The following is a 10,453-nucleotide window of genomic DNA, read 5'->3' on the forward strand; positions in this document are numbered from 1 at the left end:
TTCCTACAGTTTTAGAACATACGGAACTCAGAACAACTGCCAACCTATATCAAAGTCACAATCTTCGATTCGAACGTCAAGGCAGTTCTACTGTGTAGAGCCAAAACTTGCAGAATTATCACAACCATCATCAAAAGGGCACAATATTTATCAACAGTTGTTTACGCAAGGTGCTCAGTATCCGTTGGTCTGATACCATGAACAACAACCTACAGTGGGGGAGAACAAACCAGCTACCAGCTGAAGAGGAGATTAGGAGATGATCGGTGTGCATCGTGAGGCGATCGCTTACTTGAAACCCTGAAGAAAAATGGAAAAGTGGAAGACCATAGAACATAATAAGCCGGACATTGGAAGCAAACACAACTAGGTTGAATAGCGGCCAGAAACAACTGGGAAGGTTTGTAGAATTATGGTCTACTATGATATTAGTACTGCTCTAATAATAGACCTAGTCCTAAAATCTTAGATTTGTCATGATATAACTGCCTAATCTATAAGATCTTACGTGGAAGTCACATCATCGTCTACACCAACTCACTGTATCGTAACAACTACCAATACATGATGAAGAACAAGCTTAGGCTAGAGAAAGAACAATATATTTAATATGAATAAAAGATATAAGGTAATATTCAGAGGGACTACGCATACATGGCTGAGCCATGCCACCCGATTAACTTCAATTCATTCAATTCCTTGTTCGCGCCTTCCTCGTCGTTAGGTATCTCTCCGCGTTAAATATTGAATGTCTATTTTCCGAGTAGTCTCGCGTTCAGCTTTGAGGATTGTGTAATTATAGTCTAATGCCACTACACTACTCTCCCACCAGAATCAACGTGATGTTGGTTCGATACCGAATTGGATGGGATTGTCGTGCGCTGAAGGTTACCGAGACTAGTAAGAATCCTCCGGGTAATAATAAGCTGAAAGATAAATAAAAAAGGCGGCAGCATCTGGTCGGGAAATATTTGTAATAATTTTAAAATACCTGCCTTCATGCTTAACACGCCTAAAATGAAAATTTGGGTGAGGATTATTTGAGCTATAGAAAATGGAATTACAATAGTAATAATAAAACGATGCATGTTAATAGCCGTTGGTTAATAACTTAACTCACACGTGGTATGTATTTTGTGTTTAGAAATATTAAAAGTAATCAATATTGTAGAAATGTTAATATCAGTATTAGTTTTGGTTTAAATTATAAAATCAAATAACGTTCATGCTAGTAAGTTGTCCATGAGTTGATTTTCAATTGCATTTGTATTAGTAGGCTAACTGAAGGAACAAAAGTATTACCGTAGAGGAGAATTCCAAGTAGTGTTCCAGTTAGTTTGGTAAGGTTTATTTAGTCACGGGGGATTTTCTCGATCTCATTTTTACTAGAATTTAGTAATACTGTGGTGTGTGCTACTTATATTGATATAAGTAGTATATGTCGCGGGTTAAAACGTAATATCTGGCAGCAGAAGATGAGGTGAAGATCAAGGAAGGAAGAGCGAGAGCACAATGGAATTTGTAAGAAAACGCATGTACAATGGAATGGGAGACAATGGATTACTGTTTGCAACGGAAACAGTCCAGATTGATATGATGCATTGATATTTTGCAAATTGACGATTGCCTTTATGGTATTCAGATTTTATTGAGACAGTCTGTAATTTTGTGCTAAATACATTCGATTGTACCCACCCGTGTTCTTGTTCACTACAATACTACTAATACACATGAATGGTGATCAAAACAAAATTTAAATACGTGAGTGATAATTATACGAATTTTGGACAGATAGCTAGGAACAAATCTTTAAACATGAGTGTATTCGTAAGAGACATGCTCTAGACTCAATGTTCTGAGTTGCCATAGACTATTTATACATATTTATACCTGACATGCCGATGATGCATACAAGTTAGTTGCAAGTATGCAGTTTATCATAAGGCGGAATACGATTCGATTGAGATATAGTGATTATAAGTTACTGAAATTAGTTAAGTCTATATGCTCCATTACTAGGTGATGTGCTGTAAGATGTATTCAGCTAAATAAGTTTTTACAAGATAACTAACAGTGAGTGAAGCTCATGTGATTATCAGGGAGGAAACAAGTTGTAACCAAGGAGAGTACACTCCCAACTCATGTCTATGATAATGACTTGAACCTTAGTCAGTGTTGGGGTAAATTCGACATTCATGTTTTCAGTTTGCAGGAGATTTGCTCGACTGCTTATACTGATTATTTGCATGTATGATTGTGTCACCAAACCATCAATTAGACTGACAAGGTTTTGAGATATTTACTGAATGAGCAACGTATAGAGAAACATACTATAATCATCTGTAGTGAATGAAGATAAAAGAAAAACAACACTAGTGATAATTATAGGTCAATTTGCTGACCGATTTTCTTGATAATTTCATTAATTTCATCAATCATATTACGTGATTGTCAAGTCGTGACAATGTTTAATGACGAAATCCTGAAACTATTATGTTTGACTAGCTATAGTGTTGAGTGAGGATTAGTCAGTGGAAAAATAGGTATTGTTGCTTTAGGTGATTCGAAATTATCAGAAATTTGTAGCGTTAAAGAATCAGAGCTACCTTACTATATTATAAATTTTAATTCGAAAGTATTCGTCAAGTGTTAATTTTAGTAGGCTCCAGAGTTTTGATGTTAAACATCTATTTAGCCAAAAACTACCTGAGAATTTAGTTATTTGACTAGTGTAGTTGATAGTCTCTAAATTTCTAATTTTATTATCTAAACTATGTCCGCATTTTAGGCTGCTAATATGATAAACCAATCCATAAACCCAAATACGATTAGCAACAACGACTATGATGGGTTTATTGATAAATGTTAAAGGCGATTCAGATGATTTCTAAATTTAAAAGACATGAAGATATAGTGCAACGTATGTACGGGCCAGGTTAACATGCAGGTTGTTGACGTATATGACAATTTAAAAATAATGAACATCACCAGAAAAATAATCTTAAAGCTAAGACTGCTTATGAAACTTCAGGCAGGAATATGACGCATTATAAACATTCCATAAGAAGTAAAATAGTTGAACTCGCCTGGGTTATTTTTGAAAATTAGGTTATTCAATGAACGACATATATAACGCCATTCGTGAGGAGTAGTAATGAATGAAAAGCATCCAGAATAAAACATGCAGTATGGCAATCACTTCCAGGGTGCTTGATGCCGTTGACGTTTTTGCCACTCGCCCAAATCAGAACGATGGAATGAATCCAGATAATTGTGTGGTTTCCATTGAGTGAGCCATCCAAAATGATTGCAGAAAACTTATAGATGAAACTCACCGTATGTTTTTGGAGTAGTGTCCCTGTTGTTTGACAATGGAACTCGAGAATATGAAATTAGGCAGGCAGTGGTCGGAAGAAAAGATATTACAGGATAGTGCATAGTTTAGAAACAGGATGAGGTGTTAAGTGAAGGAACACTAAGAATTAGATCCAGATAACTATCTAGTCCTTGATTGCATTGTTAGTCGATGTATATTCACGTTATTTTTAGATAGAGCTAGATGTTTAAACAAGCTTATTCCTCAGAAGCATGTAAATGCTATTAAAGCTTGTTAATGAACCATCATAGCTAATTGATATAGATAACCGGTTATTGGCATCGATTGAGTTAGTATGTTATGAATAATAATCAATATAACATTACGATAATACATGTGAGCATTAATCAGAGGACTATTAGAATACTGGGTTAACATAAATATAAAATCGATCGAGAATTTTAAAGTGGAAATAAGGATTATTAGTAATAGGTTGCGTTTCAGTTTCAGTTTCAGTTTCAGTTTGGGAAGGACAGGAGGCTCGATGGCCTATGTTAGTCCTGGCAATAGTGGTCTCTCAGTTGATCCAACTTTCTTTCGAAAGAGTCGACGGATGGAGCCTCAACCACGTGCTGAGGTAGTGAATTCCACTCGTTGATGATTCAATGGGAAAGTTGATAGTCAGCTGACAAGTAGTTTGTTCTCGGCTTATGAACTTTTTTGGAGTGTCCTCGTAAATTCTCTGTTTTGGAAGACAAGAAAAATGAGGGCATATCAGGTGCGAATTTATCACTAAGCAATTTGTAGACTGTAATCAAGTCGCCTCTGGTTCTGCGATATGACAACGGGAAAAGGTTCAGCTTGGCCAGTCGAGATTCATACGGAAGCTTCGCTATACCGGGAATCAGCTTAGTCGCCGTTCTCTGAACCTTTTCCAGAAGCTCACTGTCTTTTTTAAAGCAGGGGCTAGCCGCTTGTATGCAGTACTCAAGTTTAGGACGAACGCACACTGTATACAAAGTCAAAAACGTCTTAGCGTCGACATGACTTAAAGCTCTACGCATTGATAACAAGGTTCTAAAACCTTTGGCGGCTATTGCACGGCAGTGTGCAGTAGTCTTTAAGTCTTGGCTAACGATAACTCCTAAGTTGTTATATGTCTGGACGACAGGTAGCTCAGTGTTATTCATCGTGTATGTATCTGTGCCTTGATGACCGATATGCATCACAACACACTTGGAAGTATTTATCGGCAACTGCCATGTTTGAGACCATTCAGATAACTTCTCCAGGTCATTTTGAAGTTCTAAGCTATCACCCTCACATCGTATCGTTCTCCATATCTTGACATCGTCAGCATATAGCAAGACCGATGATGATAGGAGACAAGGAAGGTCATTTACATACAAGAGGAATAGCACTGGCCCCAAAACTGTACCCTGGGGCACTCCACTAAGCACAGTTTCCCAGCTAGATAACTGTGAGTTCACCCTTACTCTTTGTTGACGCCCAACTAAGAAGTCTTTTATCCACATCAATAAATTGCCTCCAATCCCGACATTTCTTAACTTATATAACAGCCGGTTGTGCGGAACTTTGTCAAAAGCCTTACTGAAATCAATGAAGGCGACGTCTACAGGTAGCTTTTGGTCCTTAAGAGCACACCAGCTTTCACGAGCCACTAATAAGTTAGTGAGACAAGAGTAACCTATTCTGAAGCCGTGCTGCTTCTCCGAGAGGATCCGGTTTTTATCAAGATACTTAAACAGCTCCTTCCGAATAATCTTTTCTAAGATTTTAACAACCACACTAGTTAGGCTAACGGGGCGGTAGTTCTCAGGTTTGTGTTTCGTGCCTGTTTTGAAGACAGGACTTACTATGGCGTTTTTCCAGTCTTTGGGTAAACGATATATACTTAAAGGGTTCGCAACGGAGTCAGATAATTCCTTCAGTAGCCTAGGATGTAATTCATCGGGCCCCGTGGATTTACCTATGTCAAGCTTATTTAGCAGACCAAAGACATCGAGTTCTTTAATGGTCATGCTATCCAGTGTATGTATGGGGGGATCTGTATACACTGACGAGAAGGGCGCTTCTATGGTATACACGTTGCTAAAGTAGTTCGAGAACACTTGAGCCTTACCAAAGTCGTCTTCCACTAACGATGAAGCAGTACTGTCTCCCCATAGAGCAGGAATATTTCCTCTTCTCTTTGTCCTTTCGTTTATATAAGAATACAAGCGTTTAGGACATTCTACGGAGTCCTTAACAAGTTTTTCTTCGTACAATTTTCTAGACTTACGGAGGGTCGAGGCACAAGTGTTCCGAGCCTTTCGATACTGAGATTTTGACTCATCAGTCCCCAGTAACCTAAATCTATCCCACATTTTCCTTTTCTTACGGAGAAGGATACGGACCTCCCTACTGAACCATGGTGGTGAGTTTTTCGGCCCCTTTGGTATAGTCCAAGGGATGTGAGGTGTGGTAACTTTTAAGTATGAATTTCGAAATGCGTCCCAGGCCGTTTCAATGGAGGACTCTGGGTCTATTGTCCAATCTATTAACGATGCTGAGTGCATGATGTCTGGTATGTTTGCTTTCCAGACGTTAGGTCTGGACTGGACTGACGCGTCGTCGTGACTGGCAGTTATATGGAAGTCGAAAGTTAAAACTGTGTGGTCACTTTTACCTAGGGGTGGCATATGATGGAGGTTCGCAACATCAGTATAAGATCTAATAAGGATGATTCAGTGTCCGGATCGTACCTTGTCGCTTCTTTCACATGTTGCACTAGAGCACATGTGATAACCCCATCAACTAGTTCCTGCTCGAAAGAATTCTCCGACGATTTAGTTCGCAGATTTTCCCAGTCTACCATAGGTGGATTGAAGTCCTCTAGGATTAGACATCGACTACTTTGGGACCAAGTATTGAGACTGCTTAACAGGATCTCATTTGCCTCACAGCTTGGACTGCGATAGACCAAACCAATCACCAGCTCTTGTCACTTGCATTTTAAGCGAAGACTAACTAATTCACACGTCCCACTCCCATGGGATACACTATCGATAATGGTAAATGGGATAGCATTCCTAATGAATAGAGCTACTCCCCCTCCTTTGCGCTTTTGTGTTCTGTCGGCCCTTACTAACGTAAAGCCCTCGAAATCAAGTTCTATACTATCTATAGCCTGTGTCAGCCAGGTTTCTGTTACTGCGATTATATCTGGCTTTGTAGAGTCAATCTGTACACCTAGTTTCGATTGCTTATTAAGTAAGCTTCGTGCATTGGTGTAACAGATCCGAAGCCTGTTTAAGTGCCTTCGTGCTTCACCCAGAGTGGCTTCGGCATCATTCTCTGTCGAAGTCTTACAACCCGAAAATTTACAATTTTCAGGTCCTTTCCGCCAGCGTCTAACCTATGTTGTAGTTCTTTCTCGGCTTCCCGTCTTTTAACACGGTCTGCCAACGGTAGGTCCTTTCGGATAAAGACTCCTGAACCCTTTAATTTGTGTTCATTCTGTAAAATTAGGTGACGTTCGTTCGAAGAGCCGAATACTACTTTAAGCAGTCTGGAATGATTTGGTTTCGAGTCCGTTAGACTCCCTAGTCTGTACACCTTTAGCAAGGTGACCCCAGTCATATTTTGAGGCATGAGTTGATTAAGCAGCTGCCTAATCAGTACAATGTCATGCTCCAAACGAGCTTTAGGTTCAGAGCTATCGCTCTCCTTAATTCTATGAAAAATAGCTGATCTGTCGCTATGATCAGCTTTCGATTTTTCAACCACTTTTACGGGGGCAGGTTTCCCTTTTATATCAATACTTTTCTTCCTTACAACCTGTACCCATTCGTCAACGGTGCTGGTAGAAGCAATAACAGTTGCGTCAAACCTAGTGTTGGATTTTGGAGGGTTGTCGACGACCAGGGAGGTCGTGTTATGTTTACCATTTGAAACCGATGGAGCCTTGCGATTGCGGCTTCTAGGTGTTTCCTGTTGGATCCCATCTGGGAGACGGGGAACAGAAGACCCTACTGTCCTTGAGCTTTTGTTTAAGGCATTCCCCTTTGGAGACTTCTTTTCCTTCTTTGACGGGCGTGAGTCATCTATCATCGGACTAACCTTAGTTTCCTTCACGTTGATTTGCGTGTCGACAGATCGAGTGCTGTTTGACGCGTTCCGACTATGCTTGCTAAAACACTTCTTTGCAGCATCAACCAATGAGATGGCCTCGGTTAACAAGCTGTTTGCATGCAAGCAGCACTGTTGACAAAGCCATACACAACCCTTCTTACTGAACCGTTTGAAAGCAGCAGGCGTTAAGTTCGTGCAAACTTCGTGGTACCAGCCTTTGCACTCGTCGCACTGCATGCCGCTTTCAACTGAATAACGACAACCCGGACGTTGGCAACTGCTTTTTTACACTGTCCGGTCATTTAGGGTGGGTTCTTTTTCGAGATGCGATGATACTCAGAAACAAAAAAATAATCAATGACCAAAAAAGTGAAGAGCTGTAGATTGCTAGGACCAAAAGTACTAACAGATACAGATGAAAAAGAGGTACTCGAGAGTACCAACGACAAAACTAATTGAGAGAACAGTAAAAACGATACTCTAGTCGAATACTTTAACTGAAATAAATTCAATTAAAGTGAAAAACAGTAGTCTTGATACGTAATAAACGATCAAAACAAAGAAATTTACTCAGCGAGGAAAAATACCACTGTCCTTTTTAAATAGCGCTCCCTCTTTAGTCGGGCTTACCAATGTAGAATTATGGTCTACTAATAATAGATCTAATCCTAAAATTGTAGATTTGTCATGATATAACTGCCTAATCTATAAGATCTTACGTGGAAGTCACATCATCGTCTACACCAACTCACTGTATCGTAACAACTACCAATACATGATGAAGAACAAGCTTAGGCTAGAGAAAGAACAATATATTTAATATGAATAAAAGATATAAGGTAATATTCAGAGGGACTACGCATACATGGCTGAGCCATGCCATCCGATTAACTTCAATTCATTCAATTCCTTGTTCGCGCCTTCCTCGTCGTTAGGTATCGCTCCGCGTTAAATATTGAATGTCTATTTTCCGAGTAGTCTCGCGTTCAGCTTTGAGGATTGTGTAATTATAGTCTAATGCCACTACACGTTCGCCCGGGACAGAGTTTGATGAAGACACCAGGTGGGTGGACTACGCTTCTTCACTAAGGGTAACAGTCGCAAATAAGTAAAACTGCATGTGCCTTCTCTTGCAGAAATATATCATATCATATGTAAATAACTTATAAGGTGCGCATATGAATAAAGTCAAGCTTGCAGTGCTGCATCCTTGATTTTAAGGTATTTCCCTTAAGTCCTGTGAAGGAGCTTTAGTAGATATTTAAGATTATTTTTAGGAGTATTATAGATACGATAAATTATTCAAAATTCACCTCTGAGTCTTTTTAACATGATTGGTAGACAACCGAGGATTACTCCTTCAATATGAGAAAAAATTATATTTAAAGATATAAAATATCGCAACTATGCGAGTTAAAATTTTCTGTGGCACAGGGTAATAATATAATATATTTCAGCAAGGGCGAGTACACGCCACTTTTACAGAGATGTTTTATAAGTTAAGACATTGGTTTGCTTACGGTTTACTTCTCAAGTAGGATCGTTTAATAAACCAAAGCAATAAAAATAAAAGACAGTACACTCGTGCAGATGATTCAGTAGGTTAATTATTAGTATTGCATTGAGTGTGGTTTTTAAACTATTTTTCAAAAAATGGCAGCGCATCTACGGTACACACCTGGTTCACACTCGACATTATTGTGTTAGATTTATGGTCGTGCTAAGTATTTATGCAATACAACTTTTTAATTTTGTAGTTGTTATAAATCAAATACAAATAGCGCTCAGTATTAGCTGTGACCTTGAAGACACGCCTACGTCAAGTTTGTTTCGAGTATCAAAAGCTTTATGTCCATTCTCTGAGAGCGTGATGCTTACGAAAAGAGAAAAATGAGCAGCAAGTCAATTGCATATAAACTCCAAACAAAGCTTAACAGCTTGTAGTGGAAGGAAAAATGGTATGATAAATTAGCAGATAAAACCCATACTACTTGCTGCTGCTACAGTAAAGTGTGGTTAGAGCCTTCAGATAAGGTAATACGGTAATGAAGAACATTGAGTTGCGATATTTAAAAGGGGTTCGAGTTCAAATGATGTAAGCGAAGTCAAAACCTGAATAAGCGAGGCTGTTTGTAACAATAAAAATTACATCAAAAGAGAATGAAGTGCCAAGAAACGATAATAACTTCGTTCTTTAACTTTTTGTTTCTTACCTTTCTTTTTGCTTTCATTTGATGCCAGCCATTAGGTCGTAATGTAAAGGTCCGCGTTAGCATGTTATAAGCCCCCTTGGTAGAATTCCAATTTCAAAATAACATTGGAAGCATGAGTCCCAGTAGTGAGCGTAGGAGAATAACATCAGTATTCATTGACTCGTCCTCAATCATGAATATTCTGAAAAAAACAAAATGTTCAGTTTCAAAAACACAGGTGAATTGAAGTTATTGTCCTCATCATCAATGTTTGCTGGTCAGTAACTCCACTTTCCCTCCCTTTTTGATGTCAGAGTCATTGATGCTTGTTCAACGACAAAATATTATATCTCACATTATGCTTTATGTTACACATCCTTTTGGAAAACAATATTTATATAAGCACAATCTTAAAAGTCTATCAGGTGGCCACAAATTATGAGTTGCAGGCGAGGTATCGGTGCTGTGCATTAAACGACCATAAATAAATTAATGTATTTGTAATTTTCCAATGATTAGAATAATTAGATTTTCTGACCAGTTCGGGACTCAGTGTAAGCCACTTCTTCAGAGAATAAATAGACAGCTATAGTATAAATTGAGTCCCCAAGCAAAGTGTAAGCACTAAAAAGAGTGTGGTACAGGACGAATGTGTGGGGATATAATGGTCATAAATAAGAAAATGAGCAATAGGACCTTTTATTCCAGGAATGTGTTAAAACGTCTCATACTCACAGTGTTTTGGACACAATACCCGACCTTTCTAAATACATTGTAATATTCTCGTATTTATGCGCTTTCAGCAATCGCT

Source organism: Schistosoma haematobium, chromosome 2 (assembly GCF_000699445.3).
Source record: "Schistosoma haematobium chromosome 2, whole genome shotgun sequence".
In the NCBI taxonomy this organism is placed as follows: Eukaryota; Metazoa; Platyhelminthes; class Trematoda; order Strigeidida; family Schistosomatidae; genus Schistosoma; species Schistosoma haematobium.